This window comes from Pezoporus wallicus, unplaced genomic scaffold, assembly GCF_028554395.1.
Source record: "Pezoporus wallicus isolate ANWC-B61680 ecotype Strahan unplaced genomic scaffold, APGP_CSIRO_Pwel_v1 contig_227, whole genome shotgun sequence".
In the NCBI taxonomy this organism is placed as follows: domain Eukaryota; kingdom Metazoa; phylum Chordata; class Aves; order Psittaciformes; family Psittacidae; genus Pezoporus; species Pezoporus wallicus.
The window spans coordinates 14,615,753-14,640,969 of NW_026635704.1; the positions used below are offsets into that span (position 1 = coordinate 14,615,753).

The window sequence follows — 25,217 nt, forward strand, 5'->3', positions numbered from 1 at the left end:
TCTTCCCTTCTGCCTTGTGCAAATATCACTCTGCTCTCTTAATTTTGGCCTTTCTGCCCTTGCCTTGGAGACCTGTGGAGTGGGAAGTCAAGCAGGCAGCCAGAGGCACCACAGCCAAAAGAGAAATGGGAGGAAGATGTGGAAATAATAGAAAATCCCTGGGTTCCAGAAAGTCAGTAGAGAACATGCCAGCACCCTTAAGCTAAGGAGGGATCTGGGAGAGGGTGCAGTTTGTATATTTGGAAGGAGAGAGGGAAGTGCACGTTAATAAGACAGTGTGAAGGTCTGTGAACTGTAGGAGAGGCATTCTAGGTGGGAACCACACCCTACCTTTAATTCCCTCCTCTAATCTGGCTGCAGAAGCTCACACAGAAACTCTTCTTCAGCCCCCTTACTGTCAGCCAGCTCCACGTCACTTTGGGGCTCTGCAGACAGCCAAAATGCGAAGCATAGATGGTTTGTGCGTGTTGTGTTTTGTGTCAGCTTATAAAGCTTTGAAGTTGAATACCTGCTTTTAAAGTGAAATTTCTTCATGTTGTGAAGAACAAAGCAGCAAATTTGCTACCTGACACAGCCCCTGTATCAGTTAAATTATCAAATGCAAATGGTTTATTGGACTAATTCAGGGAAAAAAACCCGAACAGCTTCTTAAGAAACAGGCTATACATTTAAAAGATTTATAGTCTGCTCACTCAAGAGCAGTACACAATACATACAGATGTTCCCAGCTTTGCTGGCTGCCGTGCAGCGTGATGGCTTTTGCCACACTCCAGTAGTGGTGGAGATATATGCTCTAGGGCAAGAAAAGTTCTAGCTTGTTCTGCAGGACACTTGGAGCAGGGAAGCTCCTTCTCAGCCCATGATTTCAACAGGCTATTTCAGCCAGTGCAGAATGAGTGGATATCACCCCCAGTTGAACCTTCCTGTAAAGTCCTCTGAAAGGGGGGACTTCCCAACATTAGAGTATTGCCAAAACATCCTACTTCTGCAAACCCTTCCAGAAGAAATGCATTGTAGGACTGTGCGCAGTTCCTTGGGATACTCATCTGGGGGAAAAATTAGGACAATTTCTTTAACCAGGCATTGTGACTGGGGCAGGGAGAATCAGGGAGCTACATGACCCCTTTTTCACATATTTGTCTGCTTTTCCTTGTAAAAGCAGTGTAAGATGGGGGAATCCATCCTCTTACAAATGTGCCACTGTAGGTTTAGACAGAGCCAAATGAACCATTCTGTTTGCCCTCAGGCTCCTTCAGCTCACTTAAAAGCAAGCAACAGAGCCACTCTTCATCTCCTGCATGGAAGCATCTCAGCAGGAGAAACAGGGAAGTGGTAGCAGCTGCTGAGAGCTCTCCCTGTTTGCATCCGTGCTGCTTGCTGGCTCTGAGATGCAGGGAGGGGGAAAGGGTGATGGGAGGCAGCTGGGGAATGTGATGCCCTCTACATCCTTCCTGTAGTGACAAGCCTTATTCAAACACTTCAGTCTAAAAAGCTCAGAGTGCAGCTCTGGGAGAATGCTTTCAATTCATAATCAAATATGGGGCAATAACAGATGGATAAAACAAACAAATGTGGGGGAAGATGAGGTTCATACTCAAACACTCTGGAGTGTATTCTGGGAAGAAGACACCCACTTTCTACATATTATTTCTCATTCAAGGAAATCTATGGGCAGGTGAACTTCGGGACCTTCTTCACTGTGCTCAGAAAAAGACTTTCAGGAAGGAGCAGCTCTGTTTTTTTTAGTGCGGAAACAATTTTCATGCCTTTGCGTGCTTTGAAGCTCTTCCTATCCCTGCTGTGTTACTCCTCTTCTTCTGAGATGAGGAAACTGAGCAAATAGCTTGGCTTTCTGACCAGCGCTAATACTATCCTGTCACTTTGCCAGGAGATGCAGCCTGTTGAGTGGATCACTGGCACAGCAACCCCAATGTGCATTAGCGCTCTGCAGTCTTCATTGTATTACACTCCTCACGATCACTGCTCTGAGAGCTCTGCATGGGGCTATTCCCTCTGCTTGTGCACTGTGTTACCACTGTGCCTGCGGCCAACTCCATTGTTTTGCTGGTGATGATAATACATAGGTTTTTCCAGCAAAGAAAGCCTTCAGGCAAGCTGGGAGGCTTCTCAAAGCACAGTGAGTTGGTTGCCAGACAAACAGTAGAATGCTTGAGGAGTCTGTAATGATTTATTGTCTTAATGTGCCTTGGTTTCTATTGCTCAGGACTGCAGTAAGGATGAGATTTAAAACCTGCAGAAGAGTGGGGATGTTGTTAATGAATGAAGGACGTGAGGAAGATTTTCAAGGTGAACTTTCTCAGTTCAATCTTGTTAATCAGTTCGGGGTTGTTGAATAGAGCAGAAGGATCTCTGCAGTCGGTAGACTTGTGCAATGATAGCGATGAGTGAAGCACAGCATCATCTGGAAGATCATGTTTTAACTTCATGGGAAAATGGCACATGTATTACAATAAAATTTCCCTTTTGCTCTTTGTGCAATCAGAGATCTCTGACCTTTAATTTGTTTTCGAATGTGATCAGTTTGTGTCACCTGCCAGCCAGTCACAGATAGTACCACTGGTGAGGTTAAGGACAGAACAAAGTGCAGGCAGTTTGAGGAAATGGTAATATAGATTTCCAATCAACAGCAGCAGTTTAATTGTAGAAACCATGACAAAACACTTTTTATTTTTTCCCTGGAGTTCAGTCTTGGAGCCTTGTTTTGAAAGCAGAACGTTTTCTTGGCATGCCTCTGCTGATTTCTTAAATGTGCCAGTGGAGGAAACATCATGCTTCTGTGTCTTCAGCTTCTTTGTAATAAGATCCAGTTAAACAACTAAAGTTATTAAAAATTCATTAGAGTATTTCTATGTTGCAGTCAATGAGACCTGTTATTTATCAAAGGTTTTCCAGCCAAATAAATTGTCTTTTTTTTTTTTTTTTTAAAACCATATAGTGGAAGACATTTGTTCAGACTGCTTTGTATAAAATTGATTTTATATTTATATGTAAATCACTTTTACACTTCTCTAATGCAGCAGCAGACAGTGTTAGATAACAGGGCAGATCTGTGAGAATACATCTCAGCTTCAACTGCCAAAGTTACCTTTAGGTCAAACAACGCACGTGAATTACATTGCAGTAGTTGGGCAGTATTCAGCAATAAAATGAGTTAATTGCATAAGCTTCATTATTATCTTAATTGTGAAATATTTTTAGTGTATCCAGAGGTCTACAAGTAAAAAGCAGTGAGCAAATTCTGCTCTGATTTTCAACTGTTGGCTCAGAAAGAAGAAATTGGGTGATCAATATAAACTATTACAGGGGTGATCCATATAAGCTATTACAGAAAAAATATTCTGACACTTCTGACACTACTACAAACATAGCAACCTTTGGATAAATTGTGATTGTATTGTCCAGACAGATGTGCCACAAGAAAATAACATTTCAAGTCTCATTTTGAGTACAATGAATTGTGTTATATATAGATTTTTGGAGCAGCAGCAGGTTAACTGATGCTTAATTCCTGTTCAGCTGAATGGAATGTGACCAAAACAAGAGCTGAAATAGCTGATGCAGTTTCTTATCATCCAGAAAGTTGCACGAGTTCAACTTCAGCAGCTACTTTAATGGAAATAGCTCTGTAGCTGTTCAGTGTGATTTCAGTTCTACCTCTCAGTGTGATTACTGAGAATGTTAGATGGGAATCTGCAGTTAACTACAATGTCCTGGTACAATAAAACTTGCGCCGCTGCATTGGATCTGAGTGACCTTTCACAGGAATCCAGATTGGATTTTACAGAAAACCTGACAACTGAGTTAAGACTCATTTTGTTGTGAAAAGATCATGTAAGGCTTGCTATGATTCCCATCAATCTAAATACAGTAGAGTAATAATTTGGTTTGAAGGATTATGTTATTTTTCTAAACATATTTGAAAGGGAAAGGGACATTTATACGTGGAAGGCTGGGGACCCATATGAATTTATGAGATCTCAGTATTTAAGATTTAAATGAGGATGTAAAATGTATGCTTATCTTATGATATAAAACCTGTGGTTAAACTTAGAACATAATGTTTCTCCAGATGTTTACGTACGTGAGCCAAACTGAGAAGAAGACTGTCAAATAATTTGATATCCAGCTTGGGAGAAAACCTTGGTTGAAATCTTTTCTGAGCTGTGAATCTTTAAAAAGAGTGATCTTAAGTGTGTATTATTTTTCAAGGGAAATATGAAAAGGCTTTGTAGTCTTACAAGGACATACTTTATGTATACATATTAAATAAGTCCTCTTAATCTTCCTAAGAAAGATACATAAAGACAGAGTACGACTTTCAACAGTGTGATTTATCCCCAGCAGAACACGCTCGGTTTTTGACATATTTTTCTTCGTTCAGAAAGTTATTCTTGTCAAAAGTACAGAACTTTCCAAAGCTTCCTTTTCTTCTAAAGATGTGCCTGACCTTATCTTCTAGAATAGGCTCTATTTTGGCTAACGCTCTTATTTACATAGGAATGCAAGAATAATTAAATGCCGACAGCAAGAGGTCTATCTGGGTGGAATTTGAATGAATATCTTATAGCAATGTGGTTAACAAACTTTATAAAAATAAAAAAGAGTGTGCACCCTCACACACTGGGCAGTGTGAGTAGAGGAGGGTTATAACATCCTGGAGTGGAGGTATGTAAACAAAGAGGTGGCAGTGTTAGGTCTGTGGTGAGCTAGACTTGACAGCAACATAAACAGCATAAAGAAGCCTTCTAAACAAAATCTCCAGCTGATCACTGGAGCCGACCCACCACAGGCCTTCAGAGCTGCTTAGGAGGCGAGATGCATTTTTAGAGGACGTCTGTGTGTTCCCAGCAGTAGGGAAGGCAGGGAAGATGTGTTGAGAGGTAATGTTCAGTCATGGGGCTACGAACAGGTGTGACCCCCAAAGGCAGGATGGACCTTGAAGCCGTAGAGTGCTGGCACATCAAAGAGCTGTTAGCACAATTAGGTCTTTGGCTGCCCCAAATGTCAGAAAAGGGAGAAGTGGCCCCAGTAAGAGGTTAATTTAGAAAAACATTAGACTTTCTCTGTCTGGAGAAAACAGAGTGAAATCCTGGCCCCACTAAAATCCATAAGGATATTACTGCTGATTTCAGACAATGGTAAAATACTAGATTATTGGCTGAAAATTACCCATCCTTTTTTTCTCTCTCTATCCCAAGCTGTCTGTGTGAGTTTTGAGGGCACAGAAAGGATGCATGCCTCTGTGTTCCTCTTTCTCATTTTCTAAAGTCTCCCCTTGCCTGTTCTGTTTGAATCAAAAACCACTTTGTGCTCTTCAAGCTACACACGGATGCTTAAGAGTAGTGCTGCATGAAGGAAGTACTGATTTGTGCAGTGTTGTCTCTTCCTAAGAAAGGAGAGTGGGCCCAGTTACCTTCTTTTTTATGTCACAGGCCATGAAAAGTAGCACTAAGAATTATGTGTGAGAAGAACTGTCTTAAACACATGCAGCTGTTGTGTTTGATTGTGATGAGTGGTAGAAAAGCATGTCATATCTTCCCTTAAGAATGTCTTTACCGGTTGAAATGCTACATCCAAACCTAGCATTTTATACTGGTAACCTTAAATAGGGAAAAAAGTTATATATTAATAGCAAATACTTAAAGATTTTTGCTTTTGCTCTTGTTAATATACTTATTCACTGTTGCCAATGTTTTAAAATTTATCTATATAAAGTCAGGCATTTAAATCCATATTTCAACTTACAAAGAAGCAGTCTCATTTTCCAAAGTACTGAGAGACTAAGAAACTTCTTGAAAAATAACTGTACCAGTGTCAAGTGAGGTGTTGACATGATTGCATGCAGATAGATGTGATCTCTTCTGCTGCAAAAGGAGTTGTCCATATACAAACCAGATCCATTCCAGACTCCATTTCAGAAATTGTATAGGTACATTAATACAGTGCTGAGTTGAAACTAATAAGACATAATTTTTTTCCTACACAGATATCTTGTTATCTCAGTTATGAGATAATGTTATGAAAATACTTGTATAAAGTGTCTTCATATAACACTGAGGCCTACCTACATTGTGATACCTGCACTGGAGAATCTAGCTTTGTCTCACATATTTAAAGATATATATCTCAGTCCTGAATTAAGTGTGGTGTCCAGAGAATTAAAATGCAGGCATGTCTCAAAGGCACAACTGAAGCAAATAGCTTGTTAGTGAATGACACTCAACTCAGGAACAGAAGAAGGAGAAACTGTTTTCAGAAAATTCCTAGTTTATAGCATTTCTAGAGGCAAATATACCTACTAAATATTTAGTGAAGTATTTAATAGCATATTTTATATCACTCTCTTTGTTTGCATTAGGTTAAATTGGATTAAATTTAGGAAACTACAAGTTTTTCCTTTATTTGTAATTGATGGATAGCAGTAATTTGTCACTGTTTCCATCACAGGCTACATGATTAAGATCAGATTCAAGAACTCGACTCTGCAGATCTCAACCACTGGGACCATTGTTGTGCACTGAGATAACCAAAAAAGGTAGAGACTAAAAGAAGACAGTGTAATTTGAAATTAATCAAGATGTAACAACTCCCTTTTGTAGGCTGTGGTTGGGAATTCTCAGCTGAGCTGAGTGTGCCAATGGCTGAATCACAGATGCTGGCCTATTCACTCTCTGACCTAACACTGTGCTCTTCTCACAGCTGCCGAGTTGCTGATAAATCCTCTGCAGCCTAAAACCTTGGGTTGCCTGAGGTTAACAGAGCACTGACAGTTTGCACCAGTTGAAGATCTGTCCCTGGGCGTCTGAACCCTACGGGGAGCGTTCTTTTCTAATGAGCAAGATGTTCAGGGGAATTGCAAGGGCTGTGATCTGAGGATACTGGGTTGAGATGACAGCCAAGGCCCTAATGCTAGTTCCTTTGGTAGCAGCTAACACATTTCCTGACTGCTGTGTTGTCCATGTAACTTGAAAAGAATTTTGAATGAGTCTGTGGCAGAATAAACCGGTTAATGAGATCATGGGAGAGGGCTTTTTTTCCTTGATGATCAACTGTTGTCTTGTCTGGTGGTAACATATACACGACAGCCACAAGTAGTGAAATAGCTCATCTTTGCCAACACTTGCTGAATCCCAGGCTCTCGTTTCCATGGGCCAATGAAGTGCAAAGGCCACACTGTAGTTCAGAGGAAAAGCAGACAGGCTGAAAGGAAACCATTGTTTCTCCCTTCCCGCTTGAGCTTTTGTGGTGTTTCTGAAAACATTTTAAGCTCTCTGTAGAGTATTTTGGTTAATCCTTAGAGAGCAATAATAAAACTCTAGGAAAGGTATGAGAAGAAAAAGATAGGACGTTTTCAGTCAGTATGGCTCTATGTGGTAGGAAGATCTGCTTCTGATTAACATGCCAAGAAAGTACTTAGGTTGAAAGTGAATTTTACTAGACACTTTTAAAGGAAACTGTTTAGAAAAATGCCATGTACTGACCTCTGAGAAAGATCTGCAGAATCAGTATTTCCTTCCAGTTCACTCTGAGGGTTCTACCTTTCTTCTCTGTCATGCACTCAATAGCAATAACAATAATAGCGGTACTTCCAGTGCTGCAACACTCTGTACTTCAAAGCACTTCACAAACACTGGACTAGATTCAGTCTGGTCTTCTACAGATATAAACTTTGTGTGAAATCCTGGCTCCATTATAGTGAATGGCAAATTTCCCACTGACTTCAGTGGGGTTTTGACTTCACTCACTCCTTGTCAAAGAATTTGGGCAAAGTAAGCCTTCTTAAAGAGGTGAATGTGATAGCTGAAAGGAGAGAAAACCTTACTTCATTGCAGAGGAAAACATAAATTCTCAAAATGGAGGATAGGCACATCCAGACTGTAGGGGAATGACAGAGAATGACTATCCTATCAATCTCCCAGTGTGCTCTTCTTTCTTGTTTCTTTTTCTCTTAGTTCAAGTGTTAGGTTGATTCTTTGATTTTGTTGTGCCCTCAGATTTATCAGTCTCTCACATTTGTATAAATATGACCATGAAGAAATGTCTGCTTCACTCACTAGCTTGGTTGACTGGCTTATAACTTTAGTTTTCCAGTACTTCTGCTTAGCATTGGCATCTGCAGTTCACATTAGAGTACTAGGGATTTATGCCCCTTTACACAGGGGCAAACCATTCAGGAGTCAGACCTTTGCTCATTTGGATGATCAGATGTGTTTTACTTTTTAATGCTTAAAACACTGTAAGAATCTTGAATATTTTTAGTCTTTTTATAACATCATTGAGTGAAGACAGCCTTTAAAGTCTGTTTGCCCCCCATGTTGTATATTCACTGAAGTATATTTACAGATTGCAAAATGTTAAGTGCTTATTTTGTATGAATAAACACTGCTTTTAATTATTCATGATCCCAAAGAAATTATTAACCATATACAAGGCCAGAAAGAAAGGCATAGCACTGAACATCAAACCTGAACAATGAGGAAGATATTCAGAAATAGAAATTGCTTTAAAAATGAGTTGAAACATTGAATGATGTCAGCCAAACTACATTCGCTCCTCCTGATCAGGGCTTTGAAATCCTTATTCAAGGTAGAACTTGTATCATGTTGCCATCTGCCTTTGCTTTTGACTGATCCAACTGAGCCTTTCTACCCTCCTGGGTATAAATAACCCCATCTGTCGGTTACCTGAGCTGCTCTCTTTTTCAGTTTCCAGTTGGTACCTCCTGAACATGCCAAAGCGCAGTCCTGGTTTTGTTTTGCTCTTCCATGTGTATATCTTATTACATGGAAATATGCTGAGAGGTATTTTGCCAGGTAAAAATGTGATGAAAATTGAAGGAGGAGTACAGGTTTTGGCCACAATTCTATCCTTTTGCTATGTATAAGGCTCTACAGCACAGCCAAAAAGGAATGTGGAAACAGCTGAAAAGTAAGCTGCTCTTCTCCTCAGGTCTAAATTCATCATTTCCCTGTGTATTTTGGAAAAGCTGCTTTCCAAATCTGAGCTTCACAGACATTACTGTGGCCTTGTATTTGCATTCTGTGCCTCATCACTAGAAGCAGCTGAACTAGTTTAAATTCTCAACAGCAATGAGAAATTCACCAGAGACAATAAATCATAGACATCATGAACTTCTGACTAGTGTGAAGTCATTCAGAAATATATTTCCCAGCAGATCTCTGCAGTCTGTGGTATTCCCATCAGGTGATTAATCCTCTGTCAGGGTGCAAAATGTATTGTAATACAGAAAGAGAAGGAAATACAGCAGATAAGAAACACCACATTGCTTATGTTTCCAAAGTCTTTGGGTGATAGAAATAGACTGCAATCAATTGCAATATCTTGCATTGCATGTCTTAAAAAATTATAAGTTATCACTGAGGTGATAAAATATTCTGAAGTATAGATGTGTGAACATGAGTAGGTGTCTGTAGATGTAAAGAATAAAAATTAAAACCATTGAATAGCCTTCCTGATTGGCTTAAAATACATATTTTTAGACAGTTCTAAGCTTTTTCAGTTCTTTTTTTATTTTTTTTTATTTTTTATTTTTTTATTTTTTTTATTTTCTTTTTTAGGCTGGGAAAATTGTCCCTGTTGTGTAAAAGGGAGTTATAATATTTGAAATTGTCTGTTACAGTGATTACTGTCACTGTTGCATTCTGAGCTTGCTTGCTCTCACAGGAAAACTTGGCAGCATTAGACATTACCAGATGCCCAAAGGTTATGAGTTTATGGGTAAGAGCGGAGAGGAGCACAGGTGTATAAACCCAGGAGAGGAGAACAACTCAGTGAACAGGAATTATGAATAAATACAAGAAAGAAGAGTGGTTTGTTGGTGTTGGGGATAATGCAGCAGTTTTTCTATTGCAGAGCTTGCACAGATTTTGACTCAAATCAGGAATCTGTAAGAAAAGTGTGGATCCCCTTAATCACCTTTCCTCTGAACAATCCTCAATATTGCGGTCACTGCTGTTTGACCTTACTGGCACTGTCTGAATGGGTGGGTGGGTGGGGTGAATGGGCAGGTGGGGGAATGATATTCAGAGCTGCTGATCAAAATACTTTTTGCCTCAAAGAAGCAAGGAACGGAAGGTGACCAGCTTTTGGCTTCAGTCCTTATGGCTTCTTGAATGTAGTTAAAATGAAGAGAGTGCCATGCAACCAGAGCTGAAATTTCATTAAAGGCATTGAACAGATTGTGTGGCTCACATTTACACCTGTGCAGATTTGGATTTGATCCATGAAGTCTAAGCGTACACTGGTGAAACTGAGCTTGATGTCTTATGCGTGGTCACTGAGTCTGGCAGCAGTGGCGGGTGAGCTGCTATCAGGAAATGGGGCATGTGTTTCTCTCCTCAGATCTGTATGCTAAGTGCTAGGCCTGGCCTGACAGATGTTAGAGGGCCTCTCAGTAAGAAGGGAAATTATATACAAAAGTTTCCTATTACGGCTGCAATAAACAATTTCTTAACTTTTGTGTATGCTTGTCTTTCAGGGAGGCACAGTGCTCTCACTCTGTAATACCACTGATTGATTGCCACAGTGTTACAGATCCCAGCTCCTCTGGAACCCAAGAGAAACTCCTTTTCATACCACTACACTGACTTTTTACAAAAAGTTTAAGTGCTTCATAAGCATAAATTAACTCAGCCAAAGAGCATTTCTGTGATGTGGGAAGATCTGGGATGCCTAGCTGACACCACTTACATGACTTGCTTAATATCACAAACTGAATCAGTGATGCAGATAAGAACCAAACTCAAGATCTGTATTTCTGAGCCCCTTGCTTCTTACAATAAATGAAGCCAGTGCAAACTCCCAGTACTCAACAGAACAAGTGGCTCTGGACTGTGGCTAGTGCAACTTTGCATAATAGTGTAAAAGCAATTTCTTTTATGAATTCCTCCTACCCCTTCAAAAACTAGCTTTAATGAGATGGAAATGTTCTAAAACCTTGCTCTTAAAAATGTAGCACAGATCCTTTTCTGCTCTTTTTTTTTGTTGTTATATTTTTATTTCTCCATAACAGTGTGTGGCTTCTTTTGACATTCAGAATCTGGATTCTGACTTCTGCAGCTAACCTGACGAGTCTTTTGATTTGGTTCCCTCTGGAGTCAACAGACAGGTGTGTATCTAGAGGATGATTCAGAGCAGAAGTCTAAGTCAGGTGCTCAGATTTGAGCTGACTGAGTGCCTAAAACCTTACAAATTCTTGTTTCCTGATTGCAATAGGTGGAGCTGGGATTCACCTGACAATACAAAATAGAAGAAGTGAAACACATATGACAGAGAAAAGTAAGTTTATCCCTATGATATGCTTTACCATCTATGAGGGCTCTAAGCAGCAGGAATAAATACATAGTGAAGACATCTATGTTCCAGACAACTTTCTGGTTCAATTTCTTGCACTGAGCATAATTCAAAAAGTACACTAGTTTTTGAGGGCTGATTAAAATTAGCAGTATCGCATTAATAGTGGGGCAACCTGTTGTCATCTGCCCTGCTCTACATAAAATTTTCTGCCAGACAGTAAATTTGCCAGTCAGGAAGGCTAAATGCATGTGAACATTATGTGAAGTATCTTGAATATCTTTTCTAAAGACAAGACAATGACATTTCTCTGTACAAGTTCAAACATGACTCTCCTGTGTTGCAAAGAGCTGTCAAATTGAATAACAGGTACAGTGAAAGCACCTCTTTCCCAAACTATTCAAATGAGCATCACCTTAAATAAACAGAACCTGGCTAAGGGTTACATTAAAGATTTGTCATAGCAAGAAGTAATATTTGAATGATAATATCTCTTAATATATTCATTATTTAAAATTACTCTTTTAAATACACCTAGAGGACTCTTTCCCAGGTAACCTTGAGATAAAGTTATCAGACTCTGGCTCTCATCTTCATTGCAACTACTGTTAGATAATGCCTTTGCACATGGTATCTCCTAGCAGTGGTGATTGCAGTAACTCTTTGGCTCCCAGCAGAAGTAGCTGGGGGTGTGGTAAAGCCAGGATGCAGCGAACATGATTCATACAAAAAACCTCAGACCTTGGACTGGTTATAAGGGATTCCCACGTTTATTATGTGGGAAAGTGTTGAACATATTGTATAAATTATACAATGGAGCTGAAAGATTGGGATTTCCCTGGGTTAGTCAGTTGGCTACTACACAACATTTAGGCCATCATTAGAAGAAAATAAAAATCTTTCTTATTATAGGCAGCAAGGCATCATTCAAAACACCTTTTAATTAAGAGAATCCCAGAGAAATTCAAAAGTGATGCAGAAAATTGGTGCAACAATTGATTTGCCTTTGCATATAGCCACAACCTATAAAATGAAATGGCTTGATAATTTTTTTTTTTTTTTTTTGCAGAGTCTCTCTAGCAATTCACTTATATTGACAGAAGACATGATTTTTTTTTTTAGTATTCAGGGCATTTACATTGTCTGGCTGATACTACTTCAGTCATTTGTAGAGGTAGCATTTGGAGGAACCCAGATTCCTCATACTGCCAATGAAGAGAAGGCAGGCATGATTCAGAGAAGCCAAGCTAAATGCCTAAAGGAACTTGAAAGAAATGGTGTGAATACCACCTGTGTTTCTACTCTGAACCTCATTTTTCAGTAATTTGTCCTTTTACCATAAAATTTCTCTTGGAGCTCAAACTTTGCGCACATGAAGTCAAAGACACTTGTAACAGCCACCAATTTGTAGCAGCTGAGGATCTGGCCCAGGACCTGTAATTTTGTTTTTAATAGCTATTTGGAGGAGATTGTTTTACAACTTGTTCTAATATGCACATTCCCAGTAGACTGCTCAGGTAATTACTTGGGCTACAATTCAAATATTCCACAGTTTGAAATATACTTGCAGAAAAATCTATTTTTCGGTGTACAGAGGGTATAAAACAGTCACATCTTTGGCATGTGTAGCTATCACTTTGCAAAAAAATCCAAGGTTTTAGGTGAACAAATGAATGAGTATGCAGATATTTTCAGTGTATATTTAGGATATGTTTGGAAATTTGTACCTTTACACAGCAAAAATTTGGTTCATGGCAACACACTAGGTTATACAGGATAAAAAATGAAAAGCAATCATAAAAATGAAGTATAACTTCGGAGAAAGGTCTTATATACCATCTTGAGTGCTGCTGACTTTCTCATTGGCATATATAAGATATTACTTTTCTACCTGTGACTTTCTCTTATGTTCACAGATCAGTAGGGTTTAGTTTAAATTCCTATGCTGTATTTATTTGTATATTTATATTATGTATCTCCATGATTAATAAAAAGTTAAAGGCCTCTGAACCACAACAAATTAAAGTGGTGTTTTAAAAAAGGTGTTTAAAGCTGATAATTTAAAGCTTTAAACATTTTCTCTGCATAAATGTGAAATTATTCTGAATTGGGCACAGTGGATGCATAGGACAGCTTCATAAGTTAATTTTCCCAGGTTAGAGTCTTGACAAACTGCTTCCATTTGTATTGTGAAATGTATTTACTGGGTGTATTTCTCAGCACTGCTCTTGATTTCCCATGGAACCCTGCCCTTTATATTAGAGGTGAATAATTAGATCACTGGGTTTAATGCTATTATGCAGCTTGCCAAGGTTTGGTATGCTATCACTTGCTAGAAGGTGTTCTTGGTCACCCTAACGATTCAAAGACAGCACCAAGTCTTTATTTTCCCTTGGGAATCAACCTCAGGGTGGCGTCACTCAGTCAATGCATGACTTTCAGGGTTTAACAAGCCTCACCAAAGACTAAATGGTGTATTGTAAAACCAGACCTGCAAAGTCTCACACACCTAACAGATGAGTCCCACTCCTTTTTGCTTAAGGAAAAATTAAAACAAAGGGGAAAAAAAAAAAAGAAAAAAAGATTTTGCCTGAAGGGATTTCTCAGTGCTATGAGGAAAAAAATCAAGTCAAACAAATCATCTTTCTCATACCTAGAGACTCAGTGACATTATCTTTTGCATGACACCATAACTGTACTTTGGTGGTAGTGATTACATGGGGTTCATCAGGCTAAGCCCTGTCTGAGAAGTTCTGTGTTTAAGAGAAAGGACTTTGTGAAGGATGGGTTATTTGGCTTGCTAGCAGTTTCAAAAACACAAATAAAAAGGGGTCAGAGAAGATTTTTGAGGAAAATTTTTTACTATTTGAAATATAACTTCAAGAGAATTTCAAAATAAAGTTTTCTTTAATACAGGGATCAAAACGCTTCACACTGAAACCGTGCTAAGATTTAAATTGTTAAATAGCATTGATACGTGAAATATTTTAAATATCCTTATATTCATAGAATGGTTAGGGTTAGAAGGGACCTTAAAGATCACCAACACAAAATCACTGGGTAAAATGACTACAAATTACATGGCATATTTTAACATTCTGAAAATGAGCTGTACCTGCAAATTTTGCCTAGTTCCAGTTAGAATGACCTGCATTTAGTATTGTCTAAGAGGGCAAGCTGGAAATAGATTTTTTGTACATTTTGTGCTTTTACATGCTATAGGGCACTTATGAGTTCTCTAGAGGAAGGAGTAAACAGCCACTAAAGAAATTCACTGTGATATCAGAAGCATCTTTAAAGTGAATGGCTGCTGCATGTTACAATATCAGCGCTTTGTCTTTATTCCACCTGCACATTCATTTAATCTGAATACACTAGAATGAATGTCCTCCTAACCCGAAATATTTAACCTCTAAGAACCCTTTGTAGATACAGCCTTACCTTTTAATTTCACACACTTAAACTTTTTCTCCCTAATTGGGTCATACCCTCTCCTCCCATAGCCCCCACAACCTGCATGGGGACATCCACTTTTAAAAACTAAAACACATAATTAGCCGTTAATACGCTGAGGGTTAATGAGTAGGTATAATCTTATTAACCTAATGAAATTTACAGGTGTAACTTGTAAGCAGCCCTAGGCTGCCAAAGAGCGCAAAGAAGTTATTGCTATCTTAAAAGTTACATAAACATGATTCATATCTCATTTTTCTTCATGTAACTTGGCATTACAGAAAGTTTTATGATTTTGGCTGGGATGACTAGCTGCTCCAAGCAAAAGGCTAGGAGGTTTGTCCTATCTTAAATTTCTAACAAAACTGATGCCGTTGATAGACTTTTCTGATGAGACCCATAGTCACTATGGTTTCCTTCACATACAGTAACTTCTTGTTGCTGTTTTCTAATAATTTGATTGGAAAATAAAACCTGGAAAAATATCTGTGAATTTCTAATTCAAGATCATGGGAAAAATTCTCGTCGTGTTTTAGTGCACTAGCAAATTTAGGTGAATGTGACTTTCTGTGAAATCTTGTGTAAGGTTGTTGCTATCATCTTGTATGTTGTGTATAGTGTTGTACTTAGTTGCTATTATCTCAGGGATGTCTTGTATGTACCCTGTTTTGATCTGGAGCCAGAATTCTCTCTGGCTATACAATGCAATTATTTACATCCACAAGTATGAGTGTTAATGAAAAGATGTTCATTTGTAAATACAATGAACCAGCGAGCTTCTAAATGAAGGTGACCTCAGACACAAACAGCACACATACAAGATACTTATTCTTCATATCTCAGGCATTATTTTTTTTGTAAATAAGCTTTCATGCTTGCTTTAAAAAAAATCTTTTCAGTTTCTTAAGTAATTTGATTGCATTCATTGACCAGAATATTTCCCTTTGGTAGCCAAAGGCACAGTATATTTAAATGTTCATTAACTTCTATTAATTAATTAAATAAATTCCATTAACATATTATTGAGGGGTTTGCATTATATTACAAAAGGATTCTTAGTCACATATTTCTTTTCTCAGAATGCCTCAGAGCTTTTTTATTATTATTGAATGCTACCTCATTGGCAATCATATCATGAAAATGCTGTGTATTTACCAGGTATTTCAATAGCATCTCACTTTTTTGAAGAAGCAGTGCATAACAGCATGCTAGACCTTTGATGTTCTCTGGAAATGAATAGTGACTGGAGGGCAACTCCATCTAGCTATGGGTTACTCAGGTCTCGTGGGAGAAAAGTCCTATTCTGTCTGCTGCCAGCTGGGAACCTGCTACTTCACTCTGTCTTCTCAGAGTGTTTCACCTACCCCCTTGCCAATCCCTGTCTCTTCAGACAGGCCATGGAGCAGCAGATAGGAGGTGGAGCAGTGCAGCAGAGCTGGAGGTTTGCTGGCAGGGCTCTCTGGATTGCTCTAAGCACTGAAGCTGGCAAGGGGTGAGGGTGAAGCAGGTGAAAGGGTGTAGTCACTTAAAAAAAGGAAAGGATGGGTGGAGAACAGGAGTGGGAAAAGGCAATTTATCAGGGATGGTTAGAGAGATGGTATTCACAAGCATATTCTTCTGCCTTAAAGCTTTATTGCTTAATGATAAAGATACTTATCCTTAATTTCCTTGGAGCTGACAATAACAGCTAAAGATTGCCAGTGATTTCTGTTCAGTGCTATGACTGTCTCCTTGCTGTGTGTTTTGTGTTCAAATGTCACTGTGTCTAGGCACTGCTAAGCAACATGGCATTTTTCTGTCCATATCACTGATTTTTTTGCAGGGGGGTGGAACTAGATGATCTTAAGGTCCTTTCCAACCCTAACTATTCTATGATTCTATGTACGTATAAATCTATCACCTAGTGTACCTGGTGTAACTGGTGTACCTATTTAACGATTAAAGAAGCAGAAGAATTAAAAGCTGTATTTTCAAATGTTACCTCAGTATCTGCAGAGCTAGATTTCCAGTCAAATTCAGAACACATGAAGAGCTCTCAAGTACAATGACGTAAACAGGTGTTTTCCAATGAATACAAGAATATAAGGCTGGAAGAAACCTCTAGGGTAGCAGTCTTCTGCTGTCATAAACAGCCACACCACAGAGCATTTTCATGAACCAATCTAGCTAAAATATATGTTAATATTTTTGCTTTTCCCATCAGAACATTGTACCAGAACTTTCCTTCTTTAATGCTAAGAAGCCTTCCTATAATTCTCACATCATATAGACTTCAGACAGGTCATAGCTTTTCTTCTAGGCTATCATCTTCAGAGCAGATATGCACCTGCAGCTTTCATTGATGACACTTCCAATGGGCTTGTGCCCAAAGCTGAAAAAATCAAAAGCAAATCCTCCCATGTTCCTTATCGATAATTTGAACTAAAAAGTGTTCAGATCAGGAATGAACCCATGTTAGAAATTATGTTAGAAGTATCATGTCTCCTATGCCCTGATACAGATTCAAACCCTTAAGATTGTAGTCTTAAAATTAAGAGGCATCATGCATATGTAATTTTGACCAGTAAGAACCTATGCTGTTGACATTATCATCCAGTAAAATGTGCTGAGCTGAGGGAGATGAATGCATTGTGCAATGCATGAGAATTATCTCTTACTAATTAATCCATCTTTGTTTATAATCTCATGAGAAATATATTTTTAAGTAAGTATGCCTGGAAGGGGCATATGGGTGCATCTTTAAGGCTGACTTAGTATTTTATCTAGTCTTTTTTGTTCATTTTTCTTTACTTTAAGGCCTCAAACCAAATTTTCCAGTACATAATTTATTTTTTTTTTTTGTCTGTAATATTAAATCATTGCAACTTAAAACCTGGGTGAATATTACAAAGAAAAAGAAATCTCCTTCTAGCTAAAAATAGGGCTAATTAACTTCCACAGTTAGAAGCCTAGTTTGCCTCCCTTGGCTTTCTTCCTCCATGGATGCAGTGAGTGCTGTTTTTGAAGTCTCAGCAGATTTATGTACTGCCTTAGGTTCAGCTAAGGCTTTTTCTAACATCTTTTATTGGGTTTGTTGTTTAATATTAACAGCTGTACAAATGAGCCATTATTGGGTTCTGATCATGAAAATAACTTGATGCAGGTAAGCAATTTCTGTGCATTAGTATTTGCAGAGTCAGATCTCTGCAGCCATTAAATTGAGCTAGAACCATCAGGACAGAGAATACCCATTAATTTCTCAATTAAAAGGCTTGCTTCTCATTTTCTTTGAAGGTAATTTGTATATTCTTAGACAAGGTATAAAGGAAAAATCAAATCTTTAGTGCATAGTACTACTGCTGTATTACTGCTACCGTAATAAAGATTAAATTTAAAATTTATTCCCATCTGCAAGCTTCAGTCAAAAGCTATTTGATCAACACCCCCTTTCTACAACTTTTCTTGTCTTTCATCTTATTATTTTGGTTTTTTACCTCGCTACGTCTTTGATCAATGGTATGGTACAAGAGACAGACAAGACTGTCTCTAAAAGCCATCTAAATGTATATGCCTGCTCAGAAGTTTCTACCTGAAAAGTTTCCTCAGATTTAGGATTTGGCATAGCAAGTCCCTTCTTATCTGAGGAGAGCTGAGCATTCTCAGTAGTTTTCTGGAGACAGAAAGCCCTTCAAGAAGCTGGTCCACAAGCAGAATAGTTGTCTCAGGAACTGGTATGTGATCACCAAAATGAGCATTGCTTAGTTTTATTTTCTTGTTAAATGACCCAGTGAAACTTAGTGTTGTTTTCCCAGAGGAAAATTATTAGTTTTCTCCTCAGTCTTTATTGGATTTCATTATAGATGCGAAAGAGTATAGCATCAAACAGCTGACATTTATTTCTTAATTAGCAAAACTGACAGTGATTAGGTAGGACAGAACTGATTAGCAAAAAGAACTCTGGAATAGATAATTTAGTGAAAAGCAATATGCAAAACAATAAAAAAGGTATTTAAACACATTTTCAGTGGTTATAGATCTGCTTTTCTCTGAGACTGCCAAAGCTGCTAATCTGTCTTTCAATATCTCCACAAGATGCAAATTCATTTTTACGAACATGATTACTGAAAACAAAGTCAAGGTACAAGCAAGACAAGCCTGCTATTTTCAAAATGGGCTCTAATTTCAGTTCACACAATTTTGGTTCACTAACTTCAAACACATACAGCTTGATTATCAGCACTACTGAAAAAACCCTGTCTAAAATATGGGAAATAAGAGGGGAAATTACAGGACTTTGCAACATATTTTTTCTGTCCCTCTCTCCAAAAAATAAATCATTAAAGTTGGCATGCAAAGTCCCATTTCTACTTTTTCCATCTCTCCAACAATATCAAAGCAGAATTTTAACATATTAAGATTAGTATAGTATGTTCAGTCTCCTTATTTTTAATTTTTTTTTCTGGTGGGTATTTCTTACATTGATTTTGGAAAACATGGCTATGGACTGTTTTTCCATCCAAAATAATTGTTTGCCACAAACCTTTCTTCTAGTGTAATATGTATAGTATTTTTGGGAACATTAGCAGTTTCTCTCTGAACAATAGAAAGACTGTGCCTTAGAAAGCTCTGGAAAGGATTTAGAGGTCAAAGAAGACAAGTCACTCAACATGAGTTCCCAGTAAGATGTTCTGGGAAAAGACTGATGTGGTCCTTTGATATATAAGAAGGGGAGTTGTGAGTAGCATAAGGAGGTGTTTTTGCCTCTATCTGACACTGGGGAGATTAACACTGAAAATACTGCATACTGTTCCTGTCTCTTAGCAGTGTTGTTGTAACTATGGTGGTCTAAGGATACAAGAAAATTTTGTAGGAAGGCATGTATTTTTTTAATTGGATCAGATAATGTACTTGGAAAAAATATGGAAAAACAGTTGGTCATACTTCACGTCATAATGTCTGCATTAGGAAAAATTGGCAATACTACAGAAAAGAGAAATAAAAATTATTCCAACCTGGAGAAAAAATACAGTAGGGTAAGAAAGAGAAGTAACTCAAATTGTTCATCATATTAAAACCAATACTGAGTACATTAATGTCTTCAGTACACAGCAAATGCTGTGTGCTAAGAGGCACTCCTATTTGGAGATGAAAGTCATACTGAGGAAGAAAAGAAAGACATAGTGAGGAAAAGAGCAACAAATGCAAATAAATAAGGCATAATTAGAAAAAAAAAAAAAAAGATGTAAGTAACCATGCTGTGTATATGTGTGCATGCATGTACTTGTACAGCTGCCTCCAATAACTTGTTTCTCTGCAGCCACTCTTGGCTGGTGGGGGGTTGGTCTGAAAAGCAATTATGTTTCTACAGGTTTCATGAAAGTATGTGGTCAAAAATAGGTGAAAACTCTCATAGAAAAGTCCTGACAGAGATCTATAATAATCTGAGGTACTGTCAGGGCTATAATGTGAGTTGTCACATCTGTAAGACACAGGAGATCCACGAGGAGTTGGAGGAAGACCTGAAAAATGCTCCGTATATGGGAAGAAACTTTAATCAGAGCTCACAGCTTATTAGGCATTGAAGTCAATCAACCATGAAACACGAATCCATAGGGAACTAAGCTTTATTAGTCCCAAGCCTATATTAGCTCTGCAATACTTAGGGTGATTAGCTGTTGGGATAAACTTCCAAGGGAGAAGCGGGTTTGCCATCCTTTTAAGTCTTTGGATGTCTTTTTTGGAAGACAGTGAAACACAAGTAATTGGGTTAACAACAGGAGTAAGTGAATGCAATTGTATGGCCTTTATAGTAGAGAAGGGGAAGCCTGAAGATCTAATGATTTCTTCTGGCCATAAAAATCTATGAATCCAGGAATTAGAAACGCAAAACACCTCAGAGGAGCCTTGTGAGGAATTGGCACAGTGTCATCCAGCTAATTAACTATATAGCTACTGCCAAACGCTTGTGTATGTCCAGGTGAAAGCACACTAGCTTGGCTACTGCATTAACATGCTCTGCTCCAACATCTTTCATTGTTGTCAGTGGAATGTTAATAGATGATGGCAGCACAACAGGGGTGAGGAGAGACAAGTGGGAAAAGTTTAAGATAATGTCATCAGAACTGAGTGCTGTCACAGTATAATGGTCTCCTGCTGGTACCTAAATGCAGGGGAACTCACGGAAAATTAAACATCAAGGCATGTTCATTTGCAGAGCTGGAGATATGGATCCTATGGCAATCTCCTGCTACAATGGGCTCATTTCTGCTTTACTAAATGGACGTGGAAGCAGTGGACCAATATTTGTAGATTTCTTCTATGTGGCCAGGTGTACTTTATCGTGTACTTAATTTATACAAAGGAGCACTTACCTACTAAAGATTAAAAAGTGTCAGTTCAGGTTGGATTCAGAGTCTGGTGTTAATTCCAGTTGTCCTTATGATCTCCTCTAGTCCCTGGGTTGGGGGGCTGCAGAACAGGCTTTTTTAAATCAAAAGTACTTCACAGTTCAGACATGGTAGGAGCATTCCCCCAGCCAGCTACTACACTTATTCCATAGATAACATCTTATCAGGATGCACTATCTCAGTCAATTTGGGTTGTGTGCCCTTACGTAAGATACACTGCGTTGCAGGCCCAGGTATTGTGCCAAAAGTTTAACGAAAATAAACCCAAAGTTTCTCTGTAGAATTTAAAGGAAGTAAGACAAGGCCCTGAGTTTCCTCTTCTGTATAGCAAATATATGGTACATTATTGTTAGAATTCGTTAGGACATGCTAAAAGAATAAAGAGAGAAAGGTGAGATTTGTATATATTCATAGGGCTTCAGAAACTAACACTTCAATGAAAATACTGATTACTGTAAGAGCCTAGCATAGGACAACCATGAGAGTTGGCAAGGCTGCTTCACAATCAATAATTTATGACAGGTGCAGTAACTAGCAACAGCTACTTGTTATTCTTTTGTTAGCTATGAAACGATGTTACATTTGGATTTGGTTTCCATAAATATCTAAGCTAGTGTGTATCTGGATCTAGGAGTCTGGCTTGGTTTCAATTGCAATTTGACTTTATCTGACTAGCAGAAGCCTTTTTAATCTGTGTCATTTAATACACCTAGCATAAATACTGCTGTGTGACTGTTGGCATTTTGGTAAAGCATTTTTAATCCCTACATATTTTTCACGACTTGCCTATACTCATCCTTTAATAGGTTCACTTTAAGCCAGCAATTTCACAAAAGTTTTTGAAGAGGTTTTCTGAGAAAAACGTGCTTCTCTTTTAATAGGGTTTTGACTTTCTTTTAATCACCAACAAATGATTTAACAAAGCTGTCACATGTATTGTCACCTCTGAGAGGGGAAGCAGTATTAATTTACCTGGTGTATATTTCTTTAGTCTTTCTATAAACTTTAGCAGATTTGCTGCATTGGTGAGAATGCTGCATTGATGAATATAGTTTTATGCTTTCACATTTTCGAGCTGGTTTTTGTTTCCTTTTTTCACTGTGTTTTCTGACATTATGTAGTGCTGCCAGTGTAAAAATCTGATGCAACAGTAGTCTTTCATCGTGACACATCATATGTAATCTTTCCCTATTGTCCTTTGTCCTGCAACAGCTGACAGAGAGAGTACCTGCACAGCAGATGATGTTTTCCAGACACCAGCAAAAGCCTGATGTTATTTCTTAAGAATGCAGCAGCTACACTACAAACTGGAACACCATCACTTGAAATCCCATTTTGCCACTGGTTTTCCACCTGCTTTGCTGCAGAAACAGTTGCCCTTGCTGACTGCAATGAAGATCACTTTTTAATTGGATACTAATAGCTGTAGCTTCTCCACTTGTATGAATGATGAGAATAGAAAATCCAGTCCTTAGAATACAGACGGATCATTCAAGAAAATGCTAGGCTAATAGTGCAGAAACATCAGTGTGGGAGGTGAGCCTCACTCTGCAGAGGTATGCTCATTCATAAACATGAGAGCCAGCTCTTGCAGTGTGTGTATTGTATTTTGTATTGGAGTCAATAGGAATCATTCTGTTATATTATCCTGTCAGATCTAGTACACCAAACACGACAGGGCTGGCTTGGAATCAGAGGCTGAGGTTTACTGGAAAACACTTAAAATATTTCAAGAAGTGCTTTCAGTACAAATCTCTCAGGTTTGAGAGGTGAATTTATCATATTTCCTGTACTTCCTCCTTTTCTCCTAGCCTGGTAATATTTATTACTGTCATGCTATATCAAGACACATACATCAAAATGAATTCATCGTTATGTCTGTACCAGCTCTCCTGAGCTGGCATTGCATGGATGTAGAACTTAAAATGGTATCATTAGAATGTCTCTATTCTGGGTAAATATTGTACTGAGGTCTTGTACTGTATATTTCTTTAAGTTTAGGGATATTACTCCTTTTTTCTTGGCAAAACTTGTCTTTGAATAATTGTATTTGCCCATCTAAAATCCCTCCTGTCATTTCATTTGAAAACACAATCCCATTTAACTTTCTTCCCCGATACACTATATACTTCATTGTTCCAATACAGAGAAAAACCACAACATTACATTTTGGTGATGGTGGAATAATTCTAAGACAGAAATACCTTTTAAACAGCGGCTGCAGAAAGCACTTTGGGTATTTTGATGTTTATTCTTAGAAAAGCTCCCCTCCCCTATTTTGATTGTGTGCTTAAGTACCTTTGACTTCAGGACGTATCTAAAGCTGAAATATGTTAACTGTTCTCCTCAGCATTGATGTGTTCCTAGTGCAGGACCTAAGCTCATAAAATGCATTGCGATTCTTAGAGATGAAAGAACTGTTGTTCATGTTCTGTTGTATTTTCTCCTTTAGGATCACAGCCTTGATACTGAATAATAAGTAATAATAAGACACAAATCCATTAATTTATGTGGGCATGTTAGGACATGTGAGCTCCAACAAAACAAAAAGATCAATGAAAATTTGGAAATTATGTGGAAAACATATCAGAGGTGGGTTTGTAACATATATAGCTGGTCTGCCATGTTAGGAAAATCGCATACATTTAGGAAGTGCTGTTACATGTATTTTGAAAATGCTTTTTTAAATCAGCCTCTTAAAAAAAAACACCCAAAAAACCCCACCCAAACAAACAAAAAAACAACAACAAACAAACAAACAAAAAACCAACAACCCACAACTTAGTCCTGAAATCCTTCTAGCAAAAGCTTTGAAATTGGACAAATCATTCTCACCACCCCCATCAATAAAGCAGTGTTCTAGCTTTGCTTTAAGCAGACAAAGTGCAGGAAGTTTAGAGTGTGAGCTGTGAGCTACGGCCCTGTGACACGAGGAGGTGTTGCAGTTGATGCATATCAGGCACCACAGCAAAGCCAGTGCCTTCATTCCTGCACCAACATCTCATTAGCTGGGTAGGGGGCAACCTTTAAATGGGGATTCATCCTTGTCTCCAAGAATTTTGGCTTTCTATGGCTCATAAGGCGATGACCTTAGCAGCAACCACAAAGGCCAGTGCCCCAGAGCTGAGGTGCAGGCTGCGGCTGTGGGAGTTCTGTAACGGGGCTATGCTACCCCACGGCTCCTGGGGCGGGCTGCAGCACTCCTGCCAACCAAGTCATTGATAAAGAGCATTTAGTAGCCCTGTGCTGGAGAGCAACATCATTACAGCAGGACTGCAAAAATAAATACCAAGAACTTAACCCAAATTACCTCATAAAATGGAAGAAAACAGAGCACTTGGTTTGCCCCGTTTGAAGTACTGGGGGAAGCCCAAGGGGCTGGCCCTTCCTTCACACACACAGGGGTTGCTGGTGCTGGTGGTGTTAGGCCAATTTAAAGGTGATGTGAGACCAAACAGAGCTTTTAATGCGAGTGGACATGACAGAGTTAAATCAATTTGGATTGAAAGGGGATTAGACTCCGGATCACTTAGGCCACGCAGAGCCGGGGTGCTGAGCCACGCAGGGAATCCGGGGTGCACAGCTGGCCGTGGCCGAGCTTGCCGGCGCGATGGCTCACGCTGACCAGAGCTCGCCTAGCCGTGCCGCGCCGCCTCGGCGCAGTTGGGCTGGATCACGGCTGACACGGGGAGAGAGGGAGCAGCCGCGGCTCCAGCCTGTCGGGCCGCTCGGCAGGTTGATGGATGTGCTGGCCTGCGAGCGCTCGCCACCCCGGCCAGTCCAGCCCATCCACAATGAGTTACAGTTTCCCGGTCTCCCTCCCGGCACCTCCTCCTCCTTTTCCTCCCCGTTGCCGGCCGCCCGCTCGGCGTGCAAAGCCTTGTCCTCGCACTGCGGTGCCCGCTGGGGCAGGCTGACATTGCACCGCTGCAGAGCCCTGGGCGAGCGAACAGCTCGGGGCATCTTGCTTGCCACCCGGGAGACATTTTCCTCCCTGAATGGAAGGGACTGAAGTTGAACTGGACAGGGGACAGCGCGCTCGTG

General features: G+C 39.1%; 1 long non-coding RNA gene across 1 annotated transcript; it reads right to left on the reverse strand.

Annotated features, from left to right (window-relative positions):
- Positions 1 to 1,122: 1,122 nt before the first annotated feature.
- On the reverse strand, positions 1,123 to 24,582 carry LOC130592968 (uncharacterized). The gene is made up of 3 exons (XR_008970724.1): positions 24,484 to 24,582; positions 23,472 to 23,641; positions 1,123 to 2,836 (listed from the first exon to the last, which is right to left on the reverse strand). It is a non-coding gene; the product is annotated as an uncharacterized LOC130592968 (long non-coding RNA).
- Positions 24,583 to 25,217: the final 635 nt, after the last annotated feature.